The sequence below is a fragment of the Phalacrocorax aristotelis genome, chromosome 8 (genome assembly GCF_949628215.1).
Source record: "Phalacrocorax aristotelis chromosome 8, bGulAri2.1, whole genome shotgun sequence".
NCBI lineage: Eukaryota > Metazoa > Chordata > Aves > Suliformes > Phalacrocoracidae > Phalacrocorax > Phalacrocorax aristotelis.
This window is the reverse complement of record NC_134283.1, coordinates 14,457,196-14,483,285: the sequence shown is the minus strand read 5'-3', so window position 1 is coordinate 14,483,285 and position 26,090 is coordinate 14,457,196. Positions and strand designations below refer to the sequence as shown.

Sequence of the window (26,090 nt, the reverse complement as noted above, 5' to 3'; positions counted from 1 at the left end):
TTTTTACTCCAGGTGGACTCGAAAGGGTATGCATATGCACTTTGCCACTCTTCAGCAAATAACTTTTTTTTTCCTTGTGAGCCTGCACATTGTGTGTCAAAAATAACCATTTGGTGGTAGAGAGCAGTGTGGTATGAAGTGGTCTAAAACTTTGTTGACTTAGGTGGTTTCCATAGGAATTCAGGGGACTGCAACCATCCCCCACAACACTATGTCTTCATAAGCAAGCAAATAAATTTAGGTAGCCAAATTATAATAATTGCAATGTCTGTCCTGCTTATGAAAGAAATAAAATAGAATAAAAAGAAAGGGGCATTTTAGTTTTACTTTACTGTTAAGCAGACTGTCTGACCTCTGGCTGACAGAAAAAGATGCAATTTCACTGCAAAAGAACTTATTTCATTCAAAAGTGATGAAACATCATTGCTGGAAAAATTCAGGAAAGATTGCATAGGACAGATTCTGGATGGCTTGTACAGGGCAGTGATCTCAGATGTCCCTCTCCATTTTATAGCATCACAGCAGTGTTCATGGAGGGGAGCAGGAATCTTGACGTCTGTGTCCGCCACAGATAAAACTACTGCATCTGACAGATGGGTCGTTCTCTGCAGTCCTGCAGTAAGTCATTGCCATTTTAAAATTCTTGGGGTGATTTGGAATTGCTTAGCATCCACCACTTGATAGGCTGGCTGGTTATTAAGTTTAGCTGCAGACATGCTTTGATTGAAATATGTCAGCACTGAGTTGTGAACTGCCGAAGTTTGTGGTTGAGATAGACCATTTCACATTAATCGGTTTTTTGGCCTTGGGACTGACCCCTCTACTTTTTTGAATTGCCTAAGGGGACCAGGCCATTCGCCACAGCCTCCCAACTGCTATAAAATCCTCTTGCTGTTTACAAGACTTTAGCCCTTCTAAACATTCAGGTTATGGCCTCTCTGCTTTCTCTTCTAAGGACAGCAAAATGAAATAACTGCTTCTCTCCTTTTGTACTTCTGTAGGGGCAGTGATCATTATCTTGCTGGCTTTTCTGGGCTTGCATTTATAGTATCATAGCAGCTCTTGTGCTGCACAAGTGCAGTTGTTTTGGGCAATTGATGCAAGAATGCTAGAGCAAGCTTTTGTACATGGTACTCTAGGCTACCTGTCTGCTATCCAGGCTCAATGTGTAATCAGGTTCTTTGTGTCAGAGATAAATCTTGGCCTCTCCTGTTAATGTTGGTTGTCCCAGTCTGTCTCCCCTGAATGTGAATTTAGGTTGCTTCAGATTTGGTTCTTGTGCCAAAATTTAAACACAGAAAAGGATGCCACTGGCACACAGGAGACTTGCTCCTCTGGCCTGGTAAATGCTTCTGGTGTGAGGAAGGGTTGAGAGCTGATGATGAAGCATAAAGCGCAGGTGCAACCCTAGCCTCTTAGCTGCCTTTCTTTAACCACCGAGATATCTAAAGAAGAAATACCTAAGCTCTCCAAGTAGATTAAGTAATAATTCTTTATTTTTTTCAAAGCATATTTACTGTGATAATTAAAGCCAAACCCATTGAGACGTGACCTATGAACTAACTCTATTATTGAATAAGCCAACTGACTTATTTCTCACAAAGCCAAAATACAGTATTTGCAGATGTTGTAAATGTCCAAGCTCGAATGGAAATGGGAAGGGACTTCCTTTCCAGTACTCTTCAGGATCAGAATTGAGCATTTACCATTCTCACTGATGTAGATGGTTGGCTTTAGGTGTCTTTCACTAAATTTCCTGAGATTCATCAATTTTCTTCTGTTGCTGCTCATCACTTCTACACGTACTTGGTTACCACTGCATTCATTCTCTGCAGTTTGAAAGAGCAGAGACCATACCATCACCCAAGGAAGTTTTAGCTTCACTACAAAGGCCGAGAAAAAGACTTTATTAGAAAAGTTGTATATCCAGTATCCTTTGGCTATGCAATGAGAATCTGAAAGCTTGGAGCACCTTCTCCTGTTTGTTCTGGTTATTGGCTTGGTTACTGTTTTTTAAGCAATCTCACAAAGCGATACAGACCCATACGAATTGACAGGAGACAGTGGAATTACATCGATAGACATCTGAGTCAGTTCTTGAATGGACAAGATTTTTTTTGCAGTATTTAGGAAGTGAAGTTCTTCATTCATTATTAAATCCAGCTGTGCCACGTAGAGGAAAAGATTGCTGATATCTAACCAGTAAAATATACACCCATCTTTCTTGGCAGTTGTAGATGGATGCCCCATGAAATTTTCTAACAATCCAGATCTAGAAGCACACAAACATAAATTGTTCTATTGGTATTACTAGTAGCAGTTTTACAGATGCACTTAAACTGTCTCAAAATTTTAATTGCCTACTTTTGTGGAAATTATGGGCCCAGATTCAGGCATCTACATCTGCAGTATGGTATTTGGAAAAAATAACTTATACTTCATTCTGTAACATTAAGAGTAGGGTGGATTTGAGTGCTTTGCAGTTGCTAAGTCAACAAAGTTATAAATCATTGAAATTCTTGGAATGAAGGTTGTGCACCCTGGAGAAAAGATGTCAGAGGGAGTGACTAGGGAATAACAGGTTGAGCTTTCTTTGTTTGCTTCTAGTCCTAGCTGAATAGCTTTGCATCCATGGCCATGCCTTTGGGCGCTGATAGTGTATGTTTCCTGCCAATGTTGATCAGAGGTTGAGGGAACATCCTTCCCCCAGATGGATATCTAGAAACTCATCTCCCTGGCCTGTAAAAGGATTTTACAAAGCAGTTGTTCTGTCTAGCTGTGTTATAGTGATCTCAAATAATTCATAGTTCATTGTACAGGGAAATCAACTGCTTCACTTCATGCAATTAGTTAAGGCTGAAAATGAACACTCACCCTTTTATATGACTTTGTTTTCCCCTCCTTCTTCCCCTTCCCCCCACTACCTTCTCTTGATCTACACTACCACATTTCAATGGACTCGCTGCCTTTAGCAGCTTTGTGTATCCCCTTGTGTGGGGCTCCTCTGAACCTCGTATGGACACTCAAAGGTCGTGTTGGGAATGCTTTCCTCAACATTTAGACCAAATGTTTTCATTTTCTAGGGCATCCACTAGAACAGTTTTCTCTTGGAGGAGTCTCTGGTTATTTGTGCTTGAAGCAGAGTTAGTGAGAACTCTATTGACCCTTTAAGGCACCAATATTCAGCTATTTGCTTGTGGTTCTTTACTTGATAAATCACTAATTTAGGGTGAAATCATACTCTTTAGTGGCTCCCTGTTCATAAATCACAATCTGACACTTATTCTCTGGGGAAATATTGCTGTTTGCAGTATGCTCTGCCACCAGAACAGATGACAATGTTAGTTTATCAGGAGAAACCTATATTTTAAAAACAAATCCTGATGCAATAAATTCCCATCTGTCTGTATTGCTGCTTGAATGTTTTTATTGCCAGACCACCTCTGTGATCTTGAGCTCAGAAGCCTTTGTACAGAAAGCAGAGAAATCCAAGACGGAATGTATGGTCAAATGGGCAGAAAGGGGAAAGCAGTTTTAATTTGACAACAGTTTCACAGCCTGTACAGGTATTATAGCAGATTACTTATGCTGATGAGAAATCACACACCACTTTCAATGAAGCAGCATTTAATCAAGAATAAGATTTTACTAAAGCTGGACTCCAGCATTTTCAATACTGTTAAGTTGTTCTTGCTTTAAATTTGAGGCTAGATTTTTAAAGGTATTTTAAGCCCTTGATTCTTGCAGAACTGGAACTTCATATTGTATATTGACGTCTCGCCTTTCTAACTAGCGTACAAGGCACACTGAACTAGCATAAGGTCCCTATATATAAGACTTGCAATTGCTCTTTGCAGGAAGAGTGAGACAGAGAAATTATAGGGTTTGTCCTCTATCTCTTAGGTGGCAGAAAAGGAAATCTCCATCTCAAGCCCTTGTGCTTAACTGCAGGATGACCAATCTACCTTGCTGCTGCGGAGACAAGGACTAGCTCCTCAGCTGGTGGTTTCTGCTGGACTGTTGGTGGCCACACATCTGTGTGAAAAGTAGTGGAAGAAGCTTCTTTCCCTGCTCTTCTGTTGGGTGAGTTTGTGTCTCCTCACCTTGGCTTATATCTTGCCAAAGTAGCTGGGAGGTTGTGAATGATGGCTAAGCCCACCCAGATAGCTGACATGGGGGAGCTTTACCTCATGGGGTCAGCTGCTTTTGGGGAGGGAGGTGTAATGCACTGGGTCTTCTTCCTGTTCCCACATGGAGCTGGGCTCCCATGGGCCACCAAAGGACTGAGCAAGCAGAGAGAGGCCTTGGGATGAACCCATGTGCATCCCATGGGACCTTGCCACCTGTTTCTCCGTTGTAAAACAGGAGCAGTGTGAGAAACAGTACTCAAGGCTTCATTTTGAGCAGATTTGCATTCTCTGTTCTCCTTTTCTCAAACACTGCTTTGGAGAAAGTTGAAGAGAAATGACTAAAAAGCAGGAGGGAGGGAGGATGTCAGGACAGGATGCTTGAACCCAGTTCTGCTCCTGGCACCAGCAACTTCCACATCCCTTCCTGCCCTTGCTGCCCCCTTCCCTCTCTGCTAACCAGTGTTAGAGCCCTGTTGCTCACACCTTCCTCCTCTGCCGTTATAAATGGTGCTGCTGATGGAGTTGTCTGCAAATGTGTCTTCTGTGTGTGCATCAGGTTAGGGGACACTTGGGCAAGGTTCTCTCCACGTTCCCTGTGCCCTTGGCCTCGGAGTGACAGGGACTCGGCAGCTGCAGCAGCAGTGCTAGGCTCTTCAGTCATGCCAAACACATTATAAAAAAGCAAAAACCACAGGTTCTTTTGTATTCCAGTAGAGTACTGCTGGCTTAAGAACATTGTTGCCATGGGTTTGCAAATGTCTTTACATCCTTAATGTCTCTTTATTTCAGAGAAAACAGTCATGTGCAATTAGTTCTTATATGTATGCTACTTGAGCCTATCTGAAATCATGTGTGTATATGTGCAAGATAATTAATTTCCATTCTTCCGAAGTAAGAGAGTGAGGGAGGGTTTTTTCCTTTTCCCTTTTTGCGGTGGCAGGGTAAAGATTCAAACTTAGTATTTTTTTTTTCCTCCCGGTTCTGTGCTGTTGCTTCCAGATCACTTCTTGGAAAAGTAAAGTCCTCATACAGAGGAGCTTCAAGCAATAAAAAAGTAAATGATCAAGAAAGATATATTTTAACTATTATAACTATATGGCATAAATCAAGGAAAATCAAACCAGCAATTTCTGATAATTCATTTCTTTCTGGGAGTGAAATCACCTTTCTGAAGGATGCTGTCGTAAGAGCAATAAGAAATGGTTTCCTATTGGAACTAAGACTCATGCTCCAGTGCCAGCTACCTCATGAAATTAGTTTGCAGTATAGTTAATGTACACTGGGTTTGGTTTTCTTTATGGTTGCATGTTTAAAATGTCCCTCAGGATAAGAACTGAAGTGCATAGCTTTAGGGTTTGCAAATTTTATTCACCAGCTAGAACCCTCTTCAATGTTCAAGGAGGCAGGGGTATGACTGCTGCCAAAAGGTAATATACGCAAAAGAGGAGAAGGAAGACCAAGTGACAGACTCTTCTTTGTGCAGTATCTTCTTTAACTTTGCTTCCAAAAAATACTTTTAGCTCCTCAGAAACAAGGTTCACACACCCAGGCAGTTTGCTACAATTGCTGCTCTTTTCCACTCATGATGTAACTCATAAAAATGCCTTGCATCATTTATGCAGAGTCTGTTGTACTTGACATAAGAAGGTGGAAAGAAGTTATTTCATGAAGACTGTAGCGTGTTCCTCTGGGAGTCATGGAACTCAATTTTCCAAGTTCATAATTAATATCTTCCCCATTATGAACTTGGGGAAGGTCCATATAGCCTGAAATGGCAGCAGACTAATCATCAGAAGAGTCACAGGGCTGAGAGAATCATATGCTGCGTATTCATTTAGAAAATTAACTTCAGGAAAAATCAGAGAGGCACTAATGTAGGGCTTTATGGTTGTGCTCTACCACCTACACAAACAAAAAAATGCAACTTTCTCTGACCTACAGCAGTTGTTATGCAGTGCAGTGGGTTGTTTCAGCAGCACTGCTATCACATTCTGATTTCATACAAGGGCCAAAATCCTTCCTTGATGCAATCCCCTTCACTTTGCTGAAGGAGCACCATAGCTGAATTTGGCTCACACTTTCTGTGAATTGGAGCCTTTTACCAGAGGTGAGACTATTGAAAGGAGAGGTCAGCACACCACCTTCCCTGTCGTGAAATATTTTTTCCCAGTGATTATGGATCGTGGCATTAAACACCAGGAAGCTGTGCCCATCTCTTTGCCAGATGTAATGCAGACTGGCTGAAGTCTTAAAGAGCATAGTGTCAGTGGTGGCTGACTGGGGAGGAACCTGGCCTGGACCAGCTGGGAAATCCAGGAGGGAGCTTTTAACTGTTACCTTTTAGTGAAAAAGGGAGAGGTGTCTAAATGGGCCAGATGTGGTTTGCATTCTGTTTGTGTGATGCTGTGGGGTGACAAAACAGTACATGGCCTTTGTGTGAAGCCTTGATTAGCAGAATCAAGTGTAGTTCCAGGGAGGAGATACTGCTTGATCATCTACCAGAAACCTGAGGAGGTTAAAATCAGCTTTTATTCTTAGCCATTGAAACATGGCCACAGCAGCCAGACAAAGAGTAGCAAAAGGCTACCCTGGGTGAAGAGTTTCTTCCAGGAGGCAGTGAATCTCTGGGGCTTTTGCTTTTATTTCCCAGTAGGTCTCTCTCCTGGGAAACGTATGTATCACATTCACTTTCTTAACAGTTAACACAGGGATAGATGTTCTTCTCCAGATTTGAGTGCAGTGGAACAGTGCTGCACTAGTCACTCTGGAGCTCATCTGCTGTCCCTTGAACATGTTCTGCTTATCAGTTTCTGCTTTCATCACCATTTTCTGCTCAGGGACAATGAACGAAACATTCTTTAAGGTTCCAACAAAATCAGTCTAAAGAGGTTTCAGACTTGTGTCTGATGTCTTCAACTATTAGACTTGATCTAGCTAGGCTTGATAAGAGAACCTCTTCTTTATGTTTTTCTAGATGAACCAGTTCAGACTTCTTCAGGGATCTCATCCTGTTGACATCTCTGAGCAAGCACGTGGGAGCTAGGTGATGACCTAGATGTAGTTAAACCACAGTGGAAAGCTCTCCCAACCCTGAGAGTCAATTCAGTAATACACAACATATTTACCAGTGAAGTGGGAAATCAAGGCCTTCCCTGTGTTTTCTGACCAAGCCTCTGAAATGTTTTAATTCTGTGAAGGAGACTGACCTGTGACTAAGAGTGCTCTGAGGCAACAGCCTGAAAGAGCCTGTGGCATGACACTAGCTCTGCTGTAGGAGTCAGGAGCTCATCAGCACACAAGGGGAGCTTTGGGAGGGACTGATTTGTGAGTGCAAACAGGGCAGGAGCCTGGCATGGAAGTACATGGTATTCCTCTCATTATAGTCACCTCTCCCTCCTATGAGTTTCTAGTTGCTACAGGCCATGAACCTGTGAAGGCTCAAAACTTTGATAGGTTGTAGCATCAGTGTGGCACAGGATACTAAACATTCTCATCTCCCATGGAACCCAAGGATAGTTCAGCATGTTTTAATTCTGACTGGCTTCACAAATTAGGACTAAGTCCTTCATTTACCAGTTATCTGCACTTGTCTGGCTGTGGCCAAGTCCTATTTGTATAGGTCAACAGCATTAATTGGTTTTCACGCATCTTGGATATTAAGCGTACAAAACGTGGACTGTCTTGCCAAGAATAAAAGCAGAGGCAAATTAAAGAGTGCTTATGTTGGGGTAATCATAAGATGCTTGCAGGTAATTTTAATAAATTAGTTGTTCAAGTCAGTCAGATAGCACTAAATTAATATGTTTAAAGCAATGTGCTGAATTTTCTATTAATCATTTTTTATTTTTCTTAATTACATTTCCCTTGCTCTAGGTATTGCCTTCTAGCTGTGCAACCATTACACTTTAGCTGCAGTAGGTACAAAGATTAGAATACAAACAGTGCATTTAGCTCTCAGCAGGAGACTGAGTTTAAAAATGGTTCAGTGAATGAGCGCACAACAATGTTAAATGTGGAGCATACTGCAGATCAAGGAGTGACTCTGAGAATCCTGTTCAGCTAATGCACAAGGAACATACACAGGGCTAAAGAATATATAGAGGTACTAGAAAAGACAGCCTAGTGGGCTGTTTTTGTGTAGATAATCGAGGCCACTTGGCTTTTACTAAACAAAAGAGCTGAAATTTTTTTATAAAACAGGTTATTTTCAACCTTGCAGAGACTTTCCTTCTCTGCACAGTGGTATTATCTGAAGTCCTTGCAGCTAGAGAAGCTATGGGAAATGTCACTTGCATGGTTAAAGGCCACTTTTCCCTTTCCCTACCACTAGTAAGTCAAGAGCGATTCTAGTGAAGTCCAACCAGTAAGAATTGCAAAGAACCAGTCCAGATTGTCACTTCAGAATATAAGGCCCTGATCTTGCGAACTGTCTTTGTGTCACAGAGAGCTTCTGAGATTCTGTGCAAACTTCCAAGTTACCTGCACTGTGCTCTTTACAGAACGATCTCGTCCAGTAACATCTCCAAAACTTTATGTCTCAGCATGCTTAAGTGCTGTAAGATAGCATTTCAGGCTAGTGAAAGAGGACGTTCAGCAGAGAGTGCTGGATGATATTGAATGTACTGACAAAGCTTTATTAGCTCTTTCTTACTTCTGGAGACAGTGACTTTGCAGGGCAAATGCGGACAGATTTGGAAAAAAAAAAGGGGGAATGCAATGAAGAAGCCCTGGCTTATAGCCATGGCTCATCCAAGACTGCAGTTGGAATACATTTTCCTTGGGTGTACTCCAAAGGGAGGGGAATGTGTGATGTACTTGCAGGGGAGGGGGAGAGGGATGTAAAACCACAAAAATTGCAAAATTGGCACCAATGTGCTAAAGATATGAGTGAGCAAATAATTCTTAACTGTCACCAGTAAAATCTTCATGATGGAATAGCTATATTTAGATTTCTTCCTACTTCTCCATGCATTTTCTGGTTATTTTTCCTTTTTCTAAATCTGTGAAACTGTACATGTTTTAATTGATAATAATGTTAACACTAGGCTAGCGCATCCTTTAAAACAAAACCTATATGTTGGCTAAGCTACAGCAAGTGTCCTAGTTTTTACTGTTTATGCATAATGTCAACTACAGTGTTACCTGAGTATTAACGTCCAGCCTTACAGTCTGGATTAGCTGTTTGCATTTGCTAATTCACTATGTATTTACATATGTTCTGTTGGTTAGTACATATCTAGCAGAATCGTCTTGCTGTTTGTATATTTAACAATCCGGCTAAAGACAAACTATATAATCAAGCTGTAGCAATCTCAGTTCTTAAAAAAGTGCTGTCTAACAGTGCTTTATTTGCATCGTTTAGTTCAAGTGTTACGTTTTCAATCAGATTGCATGATGGATGTTTAGAGGAAACACCAAACCAGTTTCAGTCAAAGTGCATCTTGAGTTTGTTTGCTGTTTTTTCATCTTGCTATGCATCTTTTTTTCCCAGTCTTTCACTCTGAAATATGTATGAATGTTTCCAACCATTATTTCTGGCCATCTGTGCAGTCTAGAGGGGATTTCATAGGTTATTTCTATTAAAAATTATAATTTCTTATACATTTTCTGGACAACCAAAGTTGTACAGGAGATACTGGAGGAATGCTCTTGTGGTTCTGAAGTGCTGAAAAGAAAAGCACATAGAGAACATTACAACAAAACAAAAGCTTAAGTGCCAGTGGATTGTCCATAAATAGTTGATAAGCTGAATATATCTTTCTGTAAAGCAAGGCAATGCGTGCCAAGTATTAAAATGAAGTAGACTACTCAAAACGTAGATAGAGGTTATCAAGACAAATATTTTAAAAACAAGACCTGCTTTATTGGGAAAGCCTCTCAAGATAAGGAGTGGAAGATTCTTCACACAGATCTTTGTAAGATGAGATTGGTCAAAAGTAATCAGTCTAGGCTCAGTGCTGCACTAACTAGGTAATGGAAGGCAGCCTCAGGTCTTTTCAATGTCTAATTATTATATTTCCATGAATATTCTCCAAATTCAGATCACTCAAATTATTAGGTGCTGATCACACATGAACATTTCCTAGCCTATTTGCATTTTGCAGTATGTTTTCAAACAGTTAGCAATTGTGGATGCAAATTTAAGAAGACTTGTAGCTGGAAGAGCTGAGCTAATTCTGCATTTCCTTGTAGATCTAAGCAATTGTCCAAGGTGCCTGAAGCTCCTAGAAGCACAAGTACTAATTTTCCAGAAATGAATTGTAGACGTTGAATTTTGGTTAAAAATGGTTCCAGTTTTCTCATTTTAAAGCTTCTAAAATTTCTGTTTACAAGTTGTCCTTCTAGAATTTCTCATACTTAGCAGGAATAAACAAACTGTTCCTGCCCAGACAGTATTTACAGTTCAGCATACTCTTCATGAGTAGTGATGAAACTAATAGATCTGTTGTTAATCTGACCCTATCTGACTGAAAAGGAGAAGTTTTCAAAAGTGGAGTCAACAGACCTGCCATTGCATTGCAAAGTTCATAAGAACCCAAAGACTAGTTTAGTACTGTACATGCGAGCATCCCATTTAAAGAAACACTTCGCTTCTCAAGGATAGAGTTAGGCATTTGTGATATTTGTGCCACATTTATTTTCTAGGAAACAATGATAGTGTAAAATTCTCCTTTGTGTGCTTTTTGTCCTGTTCCAGGCTGGGGGTGTGCTCTCGTAATTCAATGGCAGGTGACAAAATGCATATGTTATCCTACAGCAGTTTGGTTTCTGTTTCTTATTGTTGTACTTAGCATCCAAAACAGGTTTTGAATCCATTTGCTATGGTAGTTGATCTTTAATTTCTTCCTTGATGGCTTTTGTTGTGAGAACAAATGCGACCAGAAGAAATAGCTGGTTTTCTGTATTTCTGGCCGAGCCAAAACCATCTCTCATTTCAATTTAGTGCTGCTAGCTCTTGAAGTTTACAGAGGCCTTTGTATGCAGAGCATAAGAGCAGCTTATAATAATGGGTAAATCCAGGGGGCTTTAGGATATGTTTTGAAAGGATCCTGAAGTTGTAGCTTTGCTGCTGATCTCAGAGGTCTCTAGTAATGAAGAGAATACAAAGAAAGTTTGCTGTAATTCATGGTAACATGGTCATGCGCCAGAGTGAGAAGATACCTCAGAATATTTACACACCAGTCCTCATTGAAGCCCTGTGGACAAGGGAAAGCTGTGTAGAAAGTGTAGTTGTGAAGCTAAACATTTACCAAAAGGTGACCTTGACAGTTTTGGTGTTGAATTTCCCTTCATGAGGTAGAGAGAGGTTATACAGGCAGAAGAGGCTTAAAAGGCTCTTGGCTGCTAAGGCTGTGAGTGCAGCTGGCTAAGAGCCTCCTGAACGCCTATCTCAATGTCCAATTCCTCACCCTCTTCCTCTGCATTCAACATGAATCCACCAGCCTGTATTTTCTGGTTAAAACAATAATCCATAAAATACCACAAGTATCCTATCCAGCTGCTCAGCTGAACCCAGCTATCTTGTCTGTGACCCTCACAGGGCATCATTCACACCTTGCCAGAGCTTTTATTTCTGTTTTGTGACAGGGCTTATGACTTCATTTCAGACATATGAGACCTCCCCAGGACTGACTGTCTTATCACTGGATGGTCTGAAAAGCAACAGATAGGTCCCCCAGCTTGCTCAGCCAGAGCTCCAACATCTGACAATAACAGAATTGCATTATGCAGCAATTCTGCAATTACAGAGCCAGGTGATGTCATGCAGATTTGCTGCCACAAATTGAAAGGACGCTTTGGAAAATTAGGCTCTGTGGAAGTGGGTACTCACAACGCCTTGGGACTGCAAAAGCTCACACTTCTCTTTCAGGTCTAGCAGTGAGAAATGGCAGAGTGTCTTGAACGATGATCTGAGCTTTAAAAACTAATATAAAACTCATGCCGGGTCCATTTTTTGAAACTACTTGAAACATCATGTATCAAAGTAACTGGAAGCTAAGTGGAGGAAAAACCTTTTGTTTTTTGCTAAGCAAATTCATTGCAGCTTAACTGGGAAAAGTTTGCAGGAACATTTTTCAGTGAGAGACTGTTGTCTAAATTTGTCATGTTTAGTGAATGTGCTGTCGGGATGAAAAATGTCACCAACAAACCAGCTACAGAAATTCAGGAACATGGGAATTGGTTAGTTTTGCGAGGTTTTTTTCCTTTTTTTTTTTTTTTTTAATGGGAGAAGGAGACAGGGTTTTACTGCTTCTGAGGTTTGTGTCAGCTTCTTCATAGTTTGAATTAGGAGTAGAAGGAACAGCCAAGTCAAGCCTGGAGTTGGGCAGCATGTGTTCTGGCTCTGCTGGAATCAAAGAGTTTTACTTCAGAAGAACCAGTATGACTATTTAATAATCTGCCTATGTGTACCAGCTAATATGTTGTTAAGCTCATTGTACTCGCAGTACTGTCTGGGGGAATGGAAATCTGGCTTAAAATTAGTGCCATTCTTTGATACTTATTTGGTGTTTAGTGTTTGCCTTTGGCTCTTTGGTGATTTCGCCAGAAAAGAGCTTGGAAATTTGCTCATGAAATCAAAGGAATTTTCATACTGGCCTTCAGTGAGGGCAGTGACAATCTGGGTCTGCTGCAAAGTCCTCCCCAGGGAAGAAGCTGCTATAAGTTGCAAAGTCGAGTAGGATACACTGAAGGGGAACCCTTTGCATTTTACCCCACCCCTGAAACTACTCTATAAACTTATGCATCTTATAGCCTACATACATGTGGTCTTCTCATTGACAAGACCCACTGAAAGAGATTTATTTTAGCTGTGTTAACATGAAAATGAGCATATATGTTTTGAAGTGAGAAGGTTACTCTGCAAGGCTTAGCACTGTGGGATCAGAAGCTATATTCATAAGTAACTATTGGGATACTTTGGTTTTTTAACAGGGACTTTGATCTGAGTGGAGACAGCTGCATTCTGTATATCAACTCTGAAAAACCATCAGAAGAGTATTCTCCAATTATTCACTGAGCAGGAACTTTTCCTATTGCAGTAGCTATCACGTCTTTGACATGAAGCTGTAAGAGAGTCATGTTATAAAGTTCAAGTATCCTATTTATATTAATTTTTTCAGATTTGTTCTCTCTACCTTCTGATTAAAATGTGTAGCCACTGTGATAGAGCTGCACTGTTGGAGCTTCTTCTTTCATATGAAGGTACCGATAATGTCAGGAAAACAAATGGAAGAGAAAAGCTGTCTGATTGAAAGTAAATACTTAGAGCAGTTTCAGCAGTCCTTTGAGTGGGAGTTAATATAAAGTTGCTTAGTAAATCAGTAAACAAGTTAAAATGTGCACAAAAAAGATAAAGAACTAGAATACCATCTGAAATGAAGGGCTCCCAGGAAATAAATCAAACAATCAAGTATGTGAAGAGCTGGACAGAATCTCAATTCTCTGTGCTACAGAAGGCAGACACAGCTTTCCTCTCGCCCTTCTGCATCTCTGAGATTATTGGCCTTGTTTGTAAATATTTTGTAGTTCTGTCAAGACTTACTTAATCTTTATGGCCAATGTGCCTTATTACAGTCTTTTCACTGGAAGATTGAAGAGAATTTGAATCATTGCCATTAGCACTGTACTAGAAACTGCTACAAAGCTCATGCCTATGTATAAGTCTACAATAGATGGAGATAATGATAATTGTTTTAAGGTTTTCAGAGCTCAACTTTTCCAAACTTTACAAAATGTGTTTGTTTCTACTAAACAGGTAAAGCTGCAATAAAATTATGTCTCTAACAGGACTTAGACTTACAAAAGGCAAGAAAACTGTAGCTTAGTTTCTGTGGAAACTTAGCACTCAGAAACCTGCTGTGCACCTTCAAGACATCTGTAATAATGCTTAAGCTGCTACTGCCCCATTTTTTGCATCGCTGGCAGAGTCTCATAGTTTGGATTGGTCTTACGTATATCTTCTGTGTTGTAGGAGGCATGTAGTGAGTCTTATTTCAAATGTTTGAAGCTAGATGCTATTTCCCATATTTATCTTACTAGAATATTGTCTCATTAATAGTCAAATCATTACGAGAGAAAAACGTTTCACACTCGTGCTAATGAAGCAGTTGCAGATAGGATGATACTCACTTTGAGGAAATACATCTTCATTATCACAGCACAGTTTTACCTGGCTCCCATGGACCGATCTACCACCATGGGAAAAAACAGTTCAGGTTTAAATAGATGACATAGGTGTCCTGTTTGAAGGCTTATTCTCAGCACTGTTGACAAATACCTGTTTAAAACACAGGATTTTTACTTAGAAATTAAGACAGATCAGAAAAAAATAATTCTAAAACAACACACTCCATGTGTGCATGGTTTTATCCAGTCTGATGCTTCAGTACATGCTGAACAGGACAGGACTTCCTTTCAAATTAGAGGAATGGTCTAGGCCAACCAGTAGTCTTGTGGGGCTCACCTGTTTACTAGTAAAAGTTGCACTGGCAAATACTCCCAACAGAAATATTGCTGCTCAGGAAGGTTTGGTGGTAACAATTGCCCTCATGGTACCTCGTTAGACTAGCAGTGTGTCATCTTTATGTTCCCAAGTGACTGTGATGAGATATCAGGTTTGAGGAAACATTGGCAATGTGTAACCTTCCATGCAGTCCCACTGCTCCTTTGTCATGGAGGCTCTGCTGCAGCACGCAAGTACTGTATTTTGGATTTTATGTCAATTTCCTGCTTTGTGCCCTGTCAAAATCCAAGGGGTGGTTTGTTTTTCTTTACTGTCACTGTAATTCATATATCTTTCACACTGCAAAGCAAAAGTAGAAGTTGTTTGGCAGCTTGTCAAAAAATGTTTCTCTTTGCTATCTTGTATCCTGACCAACCTGAAGGGGATAGTGCCAGTCCCTGTGTGTGCTGTACTTGCATCAGCTCTGGATTCAGGCTTAATAGTGATTACTGACCCTTGTGCTCATCATATGCATCAGAAACTTTTTCTTCTGTCAAGCACTATGTGAAGCAGTCAGCACAGCTGAACAATTCTGCCTGATTAGCCCCTAAGTATAGACAAGAATAAATAATGATTCGGGGCCTTTCAGTCAGCCATAACCACACTCTGTTAGGGAGTCAACAAGACTAGGGACTGTGGCCAAGGCCTTAAAGCACTAATCCAAACCAATTAACTCTCTTTCTCAGACATTCATGATTTGAAAGCTTTTCAAACAAAGAATAGAAGTTTACAAAATACACTTTTTCTAAATTAGTTTAACCAAATTCCCTCAAAAAGTATAACGATTGATAGTCATGTTTTCTAATTGAGGATGGTGTTGTGCATAAAATTGTAAAAGAAATTGAAATCTTCCTGATTTGAGCTGAACTTGAAAACAGTGTAACTACAAATGATCTTTTAGATCCAGCAATGGGGAAAGGAATTCCTTACCACTTGCTGTCCTTTTGTTTTTTTTTCTTGTATTTCAACAGGCAACAAGTAGTTAGATAATGTGTCGACACTTTGCATATGCTATATAGGTGAACTGTATGTTCAACACATCTTGCATTGAGAGAAGCAATTGGTGTAAGACTGTCTTCTGTTTCTTCTATCTGATCTAATCATAGATCATGAAGGAGTGTGTCCAAAGCCTTGAAAATTTATTCTGAGCATATGTGTATTCTTTAATATTGAATATGCAGGCTGGACTTTTGCAGTTTATATTTTAGGTTTTTATGTCCTCTATTTTTGCTGCCAATCACTGTCATTGAGACACATCACTTTCTATTTCTTTTTCTTTCCTCTTTCATTCCTCAAAATAAAATGAATTTTAAAAGGAAATGAAATTAATATCTGTGCTTACTACAAGGCACATCTTTCCTCCTCATATCATACAGTTCCCAATTATGTTAATGGCCTTGAATGAACTGGAATTATTCAAGATAAGAATTTGGCTCTGTGATTAAGGAGAAAATAATTTTGTCATAAAATAGCTAATTTGTAGAGGATAGTGATAATTTTTCTAAGTTTTAATTCTTTTGAAATTAATGAAATGTTTGTGAACAAGTTCCACAATTTCCTAATCTATCCTGCCTTTGGAAATATTTAATAAATACTACAAGCAAGCAAAAATCTGATAAGCTATGGCTTGTTTATAAAACAAGTTTTGAAATTCAGTTTTCAGACTCTGAATGTTTATTCATGAAAAATAATTTTTCTGTTTTTCAATTAGTCAATGAGATCAATTACATTATACCTGTTAGGCATAACTTAATCAATGATCACATAACGAAAGAAAATATGCTTGGTCAGAGAAATCTGCTTGTGACTGCTACTGCTTCTGTCTGGAGCTCCAGGCAAGTTTTATAGCACACCTGTATTTCAGTATCACCTGAACATAGAATTACCTACATTTTCATCAGCTATTAGCCAAAACAGTTGCTAAAATCTTGTAAGAATTTAGTAAACATAAAGAAATTGCTAGCAAAGTATCAATATGTTTAAATGAGCAAGTTTTCTGGATATCACATTTTTGGGGATGGAAATGAATCTGTTCCTATAAGCACATACTGTTTCATGAATTCTCATGAATTCCTGCTTTTACTGCAGACCTTTTTTAATGGCATAAGAACTCTGTTTATTGACATGCCCATCCTGTAGTGAGAAAGAAAATTCCATTGCATAGTTACTTCTGTGTTTTCATCCTATCTGTTTCAGAACTAATGGGAGTTCCATAGACCTGGGTACTATGTTCTGACATACAAAGGCTGGGTAATCAACATTCAGAGATAATCCTCTCTGCTTCAGGCCTTCCATTCGATAATATGCAGAGCTTGGTGGTTTTGCCATTGTCAGGTTTTTATCCCTTCCTTTCTGATGACACACTTAACCCTTCTGTTATTTTAATGAGGTTTCAATTCTGTGTCCTGCCTCATCTCCCCTGCCCTCCCTGTTCTGGGCTACAGCTTTGCTTGGCTTCTGGCCACAGTGCCACTGAGGCTGGGTGGGCTCAGCCGGAAGTAGGGCAGAGATTGTCAACTTCTCACAGGCTATGCACAATGAGAGCTGCTTTGCCTGTTGCACATTAGGCTTTTTGTTTGCATGTCACTATAGCTTAGCTTCATGTTTTAGGTCTTTAGAAATCGTAGTGTGTTTAGTGCTGTTCAGATTAACGTGACAAAATTAATAAAGTACTTTAATACACAGGGAGAAGAGACTGAAGGGAATTGAAATTAGGGAGACAGAAGAACAAAGGCAGTTCTTAAATGAACATTTTTAGCAGTAGCTTAACATTATAAAGATTAATAGGAATTAATTTACATATATAATGCAAGGTACAGAATACAATTCAAACTGACTACCGATTCTACAAACACTACTATTGTAAAAGAAGAGCTACATAAAATAGGCGTATCTGTTTTCTTTCCCTGGCCTAGTAAACATGCTTGATTAAAACCATAGCAGGTGCCAGTCTTTCTCAGATGTTCTTGTGTCGTATGTCTTCATCTTGGACTGTACAGGTACAGCTATCCCATGTGTTGATTCTAGTTTGAGTATTCTTATTTTATAGATGATCAAAGCATAGATAGTCATAAGTAATGGTAACACCAATAATCAACATTTATGACAATGTTGAGTCAAAACAAGTTGGTCAATAATCTACCGGTTGGTTGCTCAGGGAAGTAAGAATTAAAAAAGCCTAAGGAAGGACCAAGGAGTAATACAGTAAGAACAGAAGTAATTTTATGCAAGCTGGCTTAACTAAAACAGTCTGGCCAGCACATGAATGTAAGCTTCAACCCAAAACATTCAGGTCACACTGTGTAGGTTCAGCCTCTGTTTTCTCTGTTTCTCTTGTTACCGAAAAACACGGTAAAATCGGAAACAACTCTTTAACACCAATTTAGTATTAAAGAGCAGGCATTCTTTATTCACGGCGCCGGATGCACGGGGGATCGCTCCTCCTAACGTGCATACCTTACACACCTTTCCCATACAATTTATAGACCAAAAATTTACGTATTCATACATATTCATTATTGTCCTTTCTACTGATTAGTACAAACTTGCTCGTTCCATATGTAAATTACTGCGCAGACTCAGTTGTCCTCTTCTATTGTTCTCTTTTGGGTAGGTGGTGTTACTTGGGTCGGTGGTCGCGATCTCCCCCTGTCGGAATTACCTTTTACCTACTTGGCTCTTAATCTTGGCAGTCCTGGCCAGTTTTCTCAGTCCACTACACGAAACCACATTTTGTCATCCTTTTCTGGCAGAAGCACATTGTCTATTGTTTCATTCACATTAATGATTATCTAGGGACTAAAATACAGATCAAAGAATACACTGATTTGTATACTCCATGTCCCCAGACTTAACGTCCAGTTGGACAGGGCTGTACAAGGAGTATAGCAACATCCATGGTTGGTTAATTCTATCACGCTGGTTACATTTCCCCCCTTTGGAAGTTTTGAAATAATCATCTTTTCAATACTTCCATCTTAGATCTACAATATTCCACTATATCAGTTTAGTGTTTGGTTCATCTTAAATTTTTCACTTGATTGTGGTTTCTAGGGAGTATGCAGGTCTCATTTTATACATAAAATTTTATTAATTTGTTGAACTACATCTGCAAAAAAATGTGGTCCTCTATCAGAGGACATTCCAATTGGCACTCTAAATCTTGGTATTATTTCTTTCAGCAATATTTTAACTATTTCTCTAGCTTTGTTGGTGCAGCAAGAGAAAGATTCTGGCCATCTAGAAAATTTGTCAATCAGCACTAACAAATACTTATATCTATTTTGTCTGGGTAACTTAATTTGTTAATAATCATTGACATAATTTTTTTTTGTTATGTTATTCTTAAAGGTGGTGGGTTTTTTTGGTTCAGGGGATTATTTCTAGGACAGATTAGACAGTTATTATGGATTTAATTATTTTTGTCATGCCTACACACACTACAGATGTTTTTAAACTCGAAACTATAGCATCTACACCTTAATGTGTTTGCTCATGTTTTTCTTTTGCAAGTTCTATCATAACTTGTGGGGTTATTATTATCTGGGGATTTTTTGGTGTTATTCACTATCCTTCTGTATTTTGTGATGCTTTTAATTGTTCTACTAATTGCTCATCCAGTTTATTACATTTTGGTTTTAACTCTGGATTTTTTATCTGTTTTATTGGTACTAGTGCAAGGATACCTTGTTCTGCAGTCTTCTTTGCAGCTTTATCTGCTAATCATTTATTTATGTTCACAGCTGTTTGAATTGATGAGCTTTGCAATGCTTTACCACCACTTCTTCTGGTTTCTGCACATCTTCCAGAAGTTGGAGAATTTCTTCTTTATGCTTTATTGATGCTTCTTGGGCTGATAGCAGTCCTTTTTTCTTTGAAATAGCTCCATGATTATGGATTACACCAAATGCATATTTGGAATCAGTCTAAATATTTACCCTTTGTCCTTTTGCCATTCGCAGAGCTTGCTTCAATGCCACCAATACTGCTTTCTGTGCTGAGGTGTTTGCAGGCAGCGTCTCTGGTTCCATTACCTTGGTGGAGGTAACGACAGCATATCCGGTCATTCACTTCTCTTCTTGCACAAAACTTCTTCCATCTGTAAACAATCCCAGATCAGGATTTTCCAGAGGTTTATCTCTCAGGTCCAGTCTGCTGGAATAGACTTGTTCAATAGTTAGCAAGCAATCATGTTCTAAATTGTCCGTAAGATTTTCTGTTGTTAAAAACATAGCAGGATTCACTATAGCAGTAGTCTTCGATTGGACATCATCTTGTTTTAACAAAACAACTTGATATTTCAACATTCTGCTAGGAGATAGCTAATGACCCTCCTTTTGTTCTAGAACAGTCACTATCATGTGAAGGACATATACTGTAATTTTTGTCCTATTGTTAACTTTTGGGCTTCCTGGATCAGTAATGCTGTTGCTGCCACTTCCCATAAACATCCAGGCCATTCTTTATTCACATTATCAAGTTGTTTGGAGAAGTAGCTCACAGGTCTCTTCTAGGTTCCCAGTTGCTGTGTCAGCACTCCAAGTGTTAAATGTTGTCTTTCATGGACAAACAACTCAAAAGGTTTAGTTAAATCAGGTAGGCCTAATGCAGGGGCCATCATCAAGGCTCTTTTAAGTTCTTTGAATGCTGTTTGGCATTTGGGCATCCAGGTTAAATATTTATCTTTTGATTCTTTTAATGCTTCATATAATGGTTTTACAAGCAGTCTATAGTTCAGAATCCAGAGCTGACACTATTTAATTATTTTCAGAAAAGGTCTCAGTTCCTTCGGGCTGCTAGGTTCGGGAATTTGACAAATAGTTCCTTTCCTTTCATTTTTTTAATTGTCTTTGTCTTTGAGGTATTTCAAATCCTAAATAAATCTCTGCTTCTTTTCTTATTTGGGTTTTGTTTCTGGAAACTTTGTGTTTTCCTTGTCCCAGAAAATTTAAACATTTCAAAACATTTTTCTTTACTTTCTGCTGCTATCAGAATGTCATCCACATACTGTAATAATATGTCTCTCTCTTGGTTCTGTTTTTTCTATATCTTTTTTTTTGCCAGCGGAGTCTCAAATATCATAGGACTATTTTTAAATCCTTGTGGAAGTACAGTCCATATTAGCTGTGTCTTTCCTTCTGTGGTGGGGCTTTTCCATTCAAAAGCAAATATGCTTTGACTTTTTATGTCCAGAGGTATGCAAAAGAAGGCATCCTTCAAATCTAGTACAGCAAACCATTTATGTTCCTCTTTTAAAGAGGTCAGTAAAGTATATGGATTAGCTACTACTGGATATATATCTTGGACTATCTGATTTATAGCCCTTAAATCTTGAACTAGTTAATATTCTTTGCCTCTAGATTTCTTTACTGGTAATATAGGAGTACTATATTCTGATTCACATTCTACTAAAACCTCATATTCTAAAAAATGTTATAATTAACCCTTCTAATTCTTTTCGAGCCTCTCACTTAATAGGGTATTGTTTTTGTCTTACCGGCTTGGCTCCAGGTTTTAACGTTACTTTTACCGGCTCTGCCAATTTAGATCGCTCTGGAGCTCCGCTCGCTCAAACCAAAGGAATTACTGCATTTTCCACTTCTTCGGGAATCTGTTCCTCCCTGGAGGAATCCTGTAACATAAACACTCTCACCTCTATGGCTTTTGATTCTGGTATTAGTAATTTAATCTCTCGATCTTTAAAAGTTATTTGTGCATCTAATTTACTTAATAGATCTAGTCATAACAGAGGCAGTGGGCATTCAGGCACATACAGAAACTGGTGAGTTACCCATTGTTTCCCCAATTTAAACTTTAATGGCTCTAAGAAAGGCTAATTTTTCTTTGCCTTGTCACACTAACAACATCTACTGATTTATGACTAAATTTCTCTTTACATGTATTCAATACCAAATCAGTGGCTCCTGTATCTACCAAAAATTCTATTTCTTCATTCCCTAGCTTCAGTGTAACCAGGTGTTCAGCTAGGGTTGATTCCCCTGGTGTCCTTCATGTCAAGCTACTTAAGCATTTTACTCAAATTTCTAGATTCAGGTTCTTCTAGTTTCTGAAGTATTTTTTTATAATATCTGGGGCTGATTGTCCCATGAATATAGAGGCCAATTGAATTGCTTTTTCTGTTTTTTCTGGGTCCAAATTAGTATATTTTCTGACAGTCACCTTCAGTCTTTCTATAGAGGCTGAAGGGGACTCATTTAATTCTTGTCTTACTTCATAAATTTTGACCAATTTATTGCTTTTGGCATTGCATATCTTACTTCAAATAAAATCTATCTCTGATATCTAGTCAACATTCCCCTGGGTTCTGGTTGATTAGGGTCCCACTCGGGATTTGTAGATGAAAAATTCTTATTCATTGTTCTCTGTAAATTCCCATTAGCACGTGCTCTCTGCACCTGCCTTCTGGCTGTATTCAATACTATTTTCTTGTCAGTTTCATCAAGCAAAGTATCCAGTATCACAAGTAGAACAACACTTTTTCAAGTTCTCACCACATTTTTCTCTTTTCAAAAACATTGCCATAGAATCTTGTGGATATATCTCACACTATTTCTGCCACTCTGGATGATTCCACAGTGCAAAGAACAAATCAACGTATGCCACTTCTTCCCATTTGCCTTCCTTTTTTACAAAACAACATTAATTGCAAGATGGTATTATATTGCAATGTCTCATTTTCAGGCCATTTTTCTTCATCCTTCAATTTATACATTGGCCACCAATGATTACAATATTCAATTAATTGTTTTCGAGTCAACAGATCATCACCCCCAATATCTTTCTAATGTTCTAAAATACATCCCAAAGGTGTTTTTTTGTGGGAGTTTCATCTTACTCGAATATGTTCCCATCTCTCAATCGACTAGTAGTTGTGATTGTGCACTATCACAAGTACTAGTCAGAGGGACTCCAACCCCCATTAGAGCTCCCTCTGGGATTCCACTCTCACTGGAAATCCCCCACAGGGATTTCTAGCCCCCTGCTAGATATCCCTGGAGGCTTCAACTCCCTGTTGAAGACTCCCCTACCCTTGGGCCCCACTCCACAGGCTTTCGCCTAGCAGAGACTTACCAACCGAGGTAAGTGGCCCCAACCCTGTGTAGCTTTCGCCGCACCTTACGGGCAGGCCTGTGGGACTCTAACCCACTATCATATCCTATGTGGGAAGCTAACCCCACATATTATTCTACCTAAGTTTCTTCTTAAAAGAATGCCTTGTTTAGCTCAATCCAGGGGATCTTGCTCAGAATTCTCCGGTCCAGGGATCAGAAGCTCTCGCCAAGAATTCCTCGGTGCTAGCTGGAGGTCCCACAATCCCATGGATCCGTCGAGATTCAAAAGCAGGGTCCCATCTGGGTCGCCAAAACTGTTACCAAAAAACACGGTAAAATCAGAAACAACTCTTTAGCACCAATTTAGTATTAAAGAGCAGGCATTCTTTATTCACAGCGCCGGATGCACAGGGGATCGCTCCTCCTAACGTGCATACCTTACACACCTTTCCCATACAATTTATAGACCAAAAATTTACGTATTCATACATATTCATTATTGTCCTTTCTACTGATTGGTACAAACTTGCTCGTTCCATATGTAAATTACTGCGCAGACTCAGTTGTCCTCTTCTATTGTTCTCTTTTGGGTAGGTGGTGTTACTTGGGTCGGTGGTCGCGATCTCCCCCTGTCGGAATTACCTTTTACCTACTTGGCTCTTAATCTTGGCAGTCCTGGCCAGTTTTCTCAGTCCACTACATGAAACCACATTTTGTCATCCTTTTCTGGCAGAAGAATACACTCTGAGTGTTCCTCGCTCATCTTTTCTCAATGTAGTGTGCTGTAGGGATACACCTGTTATCTGCCCAGTTGTACGTTTATCTATAGTGCTATAGGAAGGCATAGGTCTGGGGAGCGCAGAGTGTAAGTCCAAACTCAAAGCTCTCCTAAAACTCATCGGCTAGGGCTAGGATTACCAAAAATAATATTGGATTTCCTGTATTGTCTGATTGAATCTTATGTATTCAAAATCATAATAACAAATAGGATTATATTTCCTGTATTTCCCTAATACCTGCTATTTCCTTATGTGCAGACAAATAGCACATCCTCAAGCTGCAGGCCTCCCTGACACATATGCATGATAAGAATTGTCACTTCATACCTTGTCTACTGAGGATGATCACTGGGAAAGGGGAGAGAGAAATGACTGAGCATCAAAGATAAGAATAAAGGTCTTTTAAAAAGAGCAATTGCAGCAGATAAGCAATGACACCTTCCCTTATCCCCACACAAGCTGCATGTAGAGGTACATGCATTGCTGTATCAGTCAGCCCAATGAAGCATGTAATTTAGCTCACTAGGTCACACTATTTTGCAGCGACTGCAAGCTGCTGTCACTCTAGGAAGTGGAGGCAGGGGTGCTTGTACTGCAGGGCTGCTGTTCATATACAACAAATTTACAATTGCCAAGATGGGTGCCCACAGTGTATTTGTATAAAGCACACTGGAGAGCAAACGGTGGGCCTGCTTTTGTTTGTATCTGACCATCTGTGATTGTGTTCGCTTGCAACAATACCCCACTGTTTCCACATGCTGCCTACTGTTTCCAAATGCTGTCAGATAATGCAGTAGAGGAAGTTGGTCTTCATAATTCACTAAGTCTCCCTTGAAACCAATGCTTTACATGATGTCTGCACACTGAAGACTAAGGCCAGTGGGAAAACAGAATTCAATTCTGAAATAAAATCTAAAGGAAGGGGTTTATTTTAGAAAGAGAGTAAAATGGCATTTTAGAATTTTCACAGCTCCTGTTGCTTGTCCTGTCCTGAAACTGGTACTTTTAGGGCTACTCTCCTAAGCGCAGACCAGCTTGGCAGCCACTGACCCTTATCAAATACAGTGGTGGGAAAGTTGTAATGTTTCTCAGGGCCTGCTCTGAAGCCCTGCTTTAATTCTGCATCCTGGAGATGGTGTGTGCTTGTATCAGAAGTTGCTTCCACTTCCAGTCTATACAGAAAATGTACTTTTTCCAGAGGAAATGTAAAGGAGAGAATGGTGTATGCAGTGCTAGATGTTGGTTATGTGTGTGCAGGGACAGATATGTGCAGTACATCAAGAAAAGTCTTTCAACAGCCTCAAGTTTGAGTTTCTCTAGTTTCCATACTGAATGAGAGCTCTGAAAATGGGTTTTAAATAATGATTTCTTGACCTTTTCCTGTAGTCCAACTATGTTATGTAATATCCCATCACACTCTTATCAAAAACCTACATCCTACTCCTGCAGGAAGGTAGGTTTACTGGCTTGATGGGTCCTTCTCATTTCTAGCTTCTCTAAACCTCTGTCTTCACAGGATGTACCAGTGCTTCTGCATTGGCAACATCTGCCTTGTTACCTTGGGTGGAGGGTTGCATAAAGATGTTACATAAAGACCAATAGAAGGAAAGCTGGACACAACCTCAAGAAACTTCTAGCTGACAAACAAGATGGCTCATATGGCAAGAGGCATGCGGATAACCCTAAAGGGCAGCTTGTCAGGAAGTAGGCAATAGTGAAGTACTGCTTGTAGGTGCTGTTTGTGTCAACAAATGACTGGTAATGGGTTTGGGAAGTGAACGGATTTTAGCCCAGGGCATAACATACCAGTATCATGAAGCACTTCAGTGCCATTGGATTGTCTGCAGAAACACTTAGGATATACAAAGATCACAGTTTAGCCAGGTGAAGGCTGCTGCACCTGTTTGGAGTTACTGTGTGTTTGCTTGCTTTTCAGCTGTATTCATTGTTCTGTGATGCAGCTCAGTGTTTATAGAAAAAAAACTTATTTGAGTAAAATTTCCTTTTGAATCATAAGCATAAAGATGTACACAAGGCCAGGAGTCCCTTGTCTTCAGCCTCTGTGTACAACAGCGCTTGGAGTGTTGGCACTGTCACACTTGGATGGAATAGCTGTGGCCTCAGTTTTAATTTTTTTTCCAATATTTATCATCTCAGATAATGTTTTTGGGTTCTGGAGGTAGCATATTGCCCTCAGCCATCTTCCACTCTGGAATAAGGAATCCCACAAATCCAGAGCCAAACAAAGAGTCAGTGGATTGATCAAAGTTTGGCACACCATTAAGGATATCCTGTCGTTTACCAAAAAGGTTTGAGCTTGGTTTGTTTGCTGCAGCTGGAAACCTTCACTTCATTACACAAATTATTTCTCTGAAAGCTGATAAGAAGGATTGTGGTCTATAATCAGAATAATACCCCACAGGATTACATTCACAAATGTAATTATATAATCATTTAGAACTAAATTGTGCCATGAAACTACAGGGTTTTTCAAATGGTACTGGTGTTTCTGGAGGGTTGTTTTCAAGATTTTCTGTTATAAAGCAGTTGCCTCAGGCCAATTGGAAAGAGTTTCAGTTCATCTAAGAGCTCCCCCACCTCCCCC

The 26,090-nt window shown here is 39.6% G+C and overlaps 1 long non-coding RNA gene across 1 annotated transcript in view; it reads left to right on the top strand.

Annotated features, from left to right (window-relative positions):
• Positions 1–26,090, top strand: part of LOC142061017 (uncharacterized) — a 216,298-nt gene that overhangs the window by 151,106 nt on the left and 39,102 nt on the right. The window contains exon 4 of the long non-coding RNA XR_012662015.1: positions 3,952–4,083. This is a non-coding gene — a long non-coding RNA (uncharacterized LOC142061017). The remainder of the gene's footprint in view (positions 1–3,951; positions 4,084–26,090) is intronic.